Source organism: Phyllostomus hastatus, unplaced genomic scaffold (genome assembly GCF_019186645.2).
Source record: "Phyllostomus hastatus isolate PE091 unplaced genomic scaffold, TTU_PhHast_1.1 phas_scaffold_28, whole genome shotgun sequence".
Classification (NCBI taxonomy): Eukaryota; Metazoa; Chordata; class Mammalia; order Chiroptera; family Phyllostomidae; genus Phyllostomus; species Phyllostomus hastatus.
Window position 1 is genome coordinate 6,481,073 of NW_025334022.1, and position 4,812 is coordinate 6,485,884.

The 4,812-nt window shown below is 38.9% G+C and overlaps 1 pseudogene; it reads right to left on the minus strand.

The window, feature by feature from the left end:
- Positions 1–1,782: 1,782 nt before the first annotated feature.
- On the minus strand, positions 1,783–3,626 carry LOC123805186 (annotated as a pseudogene).
- Positions 3,627–4,812: the final 1,186 nt, after the last annotated feature.

Here is a 4,812-nt window from a genome sequence, read left to right on the forward strand (position 1 = left end):
TTCATCATCATCAAACCATTATTATATGAAATGTTGAAGGGACCTATTTAAGGAATAGAATATCAAAACTATGAATATTAACATGACAACAAACACAACTATCAACAACTGAATATAAAAAATAAAAACAAAAACTAACTAAGCAAAAACTAGAACAGGAACAGAATTGTAGATATGGAGATCACTTGGAATGTTATCAACTGAGAGGGGGAGAATGGGTGAAAAAGTACAGGGAGTAAGAAGCATAATTAATTGGTAGGTACAAATTAGACAGGGGGATGTTAAGAATAGTATAGGAAATGGAGAAGCCAAAAAACTTGTATGTATGATCCATGGACATGAACCAAGGTGGTGGGATTGCTGGAGGAAAGGAGGGTACCAGGTGGAGGGGGGAAAAAGGGAAAAATGGGACAACTGTAATAACATAGTCAATAAAATATACTTTAAAAATAAAAAAGAACAGTGAATACTGCAGCATTAAAAAAAGATAGAGGAATAAACATCACTATTAAACTCACAGGATGCAATCTGGTACTGTGTGTAGACCAGAATCCCCTTCAAGAGGTGGTTTTATGCCTGACTTAGCACCTTCTTGATTTACTATGTTTGTTTTCTCCAGACTGAAGGTCAGATTCATGACAGACATGTTGGCTGTAAAGACAGAAAATTATTCCAATGAAATTCCCATTCACCCACGAATGACCTTGCCCCACAGCCTTACTGATATCAGTGTTTTCAGGGATGATGATCTGAGCATAATCACAATGAACATGCCACAATTTTCCAGAGGGCCTACCCACATTTTTCATGGTAAAAGTAATTATTTGAATTGTAATCATGAATCTCTCCATGATCCAATTGTGGCTTCCACTATCCCGATGTTATCATGAATAAATAACTGACCAGTGTGCCAAACAGTTTGTGGTATATTATCAATGCTGATAATCTTGAGACAGTGATCACATCTCTCAAGGTCCCTTCCATTACAAACATAGGGGCATCTTCAGAAAGAGGAAGTGATGATGAGCCTCTAACCATCACATTAGCTTCAGATTTCTCCCAGAGAAGAAAGAGGCATGTGGACTTCACAACATGTTCAACACCAGAGTGATTCCATTTGATGTTGGCAATATCTCACTCCTAGAAGATGGAGATGGGCTCCCATCATTGATAAGTTTCCCTTTCTCAGTCTTCAGATTACTGTTGAACTTTTCATGAGTGGGATCATACATGCAGATGACTTAGCTGAGGTAGTCATAAACAGTGACAATGTGTATTCTGCAGCAGATAAACACAGCCTGCAGACCAGATGCCCAATATGGCCAAATTGGATTATTTTTACTTTCATTATGTGGTCTCTGCAATGTGGCTGGCACTTCCCAAAATGGTTTAGTTATGTGCTGAGTACAGAGGAACAGTGAACCATATCATTTTTTTCAGTCCTCAAATATTTTTTTTTTATTTAAAGACCATATATTGCCTTCATCCATTGTATTTCAAATCACTGTACATTTACTTTTATGGAAACACTGCCTGCATTTTTGAGTACAAAAATCCCCCTAAAAATTTTTCTGGAATGTACAACTTAAATAGCAAACTTAAATAGCAACTTAATAGCAGAAGAAGTGCACCAACGTAAATAGCAAAGAAGTGCACCAGAATTACTGATGCGCTACAATCATTTCTGTATTTCCCCTGTTTCTTATATAACTATCTTGTCTGATAACACACAATATAAAGAGCAGTTATGACAGACAGACATTTACATATACTTCTAAAGTCTTACTGAGAATATCCTGTTGGCAATGGATAAGTAATCATAGGCATAGCTGCAGTAGCAGGATGTGCATATACCTGTTGGTTCATGCCATTGTGCATATTTGGATCATTACTTCCATATTGCTGAGTGCTATCATAATCATTCTGGTAAGTCCCCATTCTAAAATTGGTCTCTATACTAGCAGACACAAAATTACTTCCAAAGCTTCCATTGGTGTAATTTGTAGCACTGTAAACACCATTCTGGGTTTTTGCCCGCCCCCCCCCAAATGTCTCTTAAGCAGAGTAGAGAAACTTCTGCCATAATTTTTTTCTGTCCACAAACGTATTAAATCCACCACTTTTGCCCACAGAGTATTTGTCTTGATGGTCATCCTGCATGCCTTCTTTACCCCTGGAATGAACTGAACCTCTGTCTTCAACCAACTGAAGCAATTTGGGATGAATTGTTTGATTGGCTTCACAAAGCACAGAGATAAAGTTTCTCACTTGCTTTATATTATTAGGTGTAAAGTAAGTGTATGCCGTGCCTGTTTTGGTACTATGAGCAGTTCTTCCAATTCGATGAATATAATCTTCTGAGGAAACATGGTAGTAGTCATAATTGATGACAAATTTCGCATCTTCCACATCTAGCCTTTTGGAGGCTATATCTGCAGCAATCAGAATAGGAGCTTTTCCATGTTTGAATTCATTTAGAACCCAGTCACATTCCTGTTGACTCTTGTCACCATGGATACCCATGAAAGGTCACCCATCTCTCCTTGTTTTTCTAGTAAGTTCATCACATTTTCTACTGGTTTGAACAAAGACAATGGCTTTATTGTCTTTCTTATTTATGATCTCTTCCATCAGATGATGAAGTTTTCCACCTTTTTCTATATCATGACACACATCCACAATCTGAAGAATGTTGTGGTTTTCACTCAGTTCCAGTGCACCAATGTTTATATGAATATAGTCTTTCAGGAAATCCTCAGCAACTTGTCTTACTTCTTTTGGCCAAGTTGCACTCTACATTATGGTTTGCCTGTCAGGTCTTATCTGATACACAATCTTCCTTACTTGGGGTTCACAGCCCATGTCAAGCATACTATCTGCTTCATCAAAGGGAAGTAGGTGGTTCTTCTGAGATTTGTTTTCCCACACTCTAAAAAAATGTCTATTAGTCTTTTCAGTGTTGCAATACAGATTTTCACACCTCTCTCCAACTTGAGTATTTGTGGTCTTTTTGGAGCACTGCCATCAATGCAAGTAGAACTCAACTGACATGCTATACAGCATTCAGCAGCTACTTGCTGCACCTGTTGGACCAGTTCCTGAGTTAGTGCTAGCACCAAGCAAATAGGCCCTTCGCCTCTCTCTAGGAATGGCTGATGATTGGTGTGGACAATAGCAAGCAGCAAATAAGACAATGTTGTTCCAGATCCAGTCTGTGTTACTCTAACCACATCCAATCCACTTACAGCAACTGGCCATCCCTGAGCTTGATAAGTGGTGGGTTTAGTAAAATTGTCTTGTACTTACACCCATGACATTTGTAGGGAAGTATGCTTCATAAAAATTCAGAGCTGGCTTTGGACAATCGTGGCCTCCACTGTAATTTCCTTGCTTCTCTTGTATGTCTCCACCTATTGTACTATGAGCCTAGCCAAATCAGGGTGTTCTTGATCAAAATTCTTCTCAAATTTGGGAAGATCATCAACATTCCACTTCTTTTTAACTAGCTTCTTCCCAGGGTTTCCAAATTTCTTTCCTGATAGAGGCCTTACCCTACTCCCTCCAAACTGAGGTGCACCAAACCCTCAATTGTAGCCATGGTCTTAGTCACTCAAATAGTCTGACATGGCATCATTGATTTTGGTTGGCAAGAAGAGGAGAGAAGGAAAGAAGAGAGAATCAGGTGCGACAAGTCACTGAAGGTGGCTTTGGCAACAGTGAAGCCTGTGGAAGCCACAGTGGTGGAGAGATGGCAATGACAGGAGCTTGAGCTGCTCACCTAGAGCCCAGTGTAAATGCATGAGGTGAATCATATCATTTTTAATGGTCATAAAACAGGTTGGGCTATGAGACTTCATTGTTCCCCAGCAGTCACCAAACTGTACACATTGAACAAAGTTGTACTTAAGGCCATCATATCTCTCCTCTGATGTCCAAGCTGTTGATTCTTAGAAAGAAATAATCACATAACCACATAGGGATACCTATCAAAGCTTGGTCTTTAGTGAATGGACCTACAACACTACCGGGAAGTCTCCCCTTATCACCTTAGTCAGTAACATTCCCCATCTCTATGTTTATTACAAACTTTAACCTCTTTTTTCAGACTCCTTCTCTACCCCATTTACCCCCTACTCTTACAGAAGGTTGCTTTGCTTCCTCTATCAGCGAGATAATAGAGGCCATTTGGGAGAGGGAGAGCCCCAAACTTTCTGCCTTGATATAGTGACAAATACACCAACACATAGATCCATTCTTTCTTCCCTTCTATCTGTGATTTGGATCTCACCCTTTCACTTATACCCTCAGATATTCACTAGTTTTCTTCTTTTTCAAATCCGCCATTAATTATTCCACTTCCTAGTTCAGTATTTAATGATAGTCAAACCTTACTCTACTAAAAACAAACAAACAAAAAACTCTCCAAAAAGTCTTCTCCAGTTATCATACTATGCTTTCCATTATCTGACTACAGTGGGATCTCCTTAACATGTTACAACTTGTTGCAATATACCTGAAGTTACTTTAAGGTCCTCTCTTAATTGTCAAATTCAATTTACACATCTCAATCACTACCTGACTTTATTTTCTTCATTATTTGAAATTACAGTTGGCCTCTCCTTTCAACTCAAAACTTCCTTCTTTCTTGATGTCCATCACATTATTCTTTTCTGTTTTTCCCCCTTACCTTTGGGGTTATTCTTTTTCAGAATCCTTTGAAGGTTTCTCCTATTCACCCATACCTTTGAATGGCATTGTTTCCCTGGGTTCTGTTCTCAAAACTCCTCTTTTGTCATTCCACTCACTTCCCCT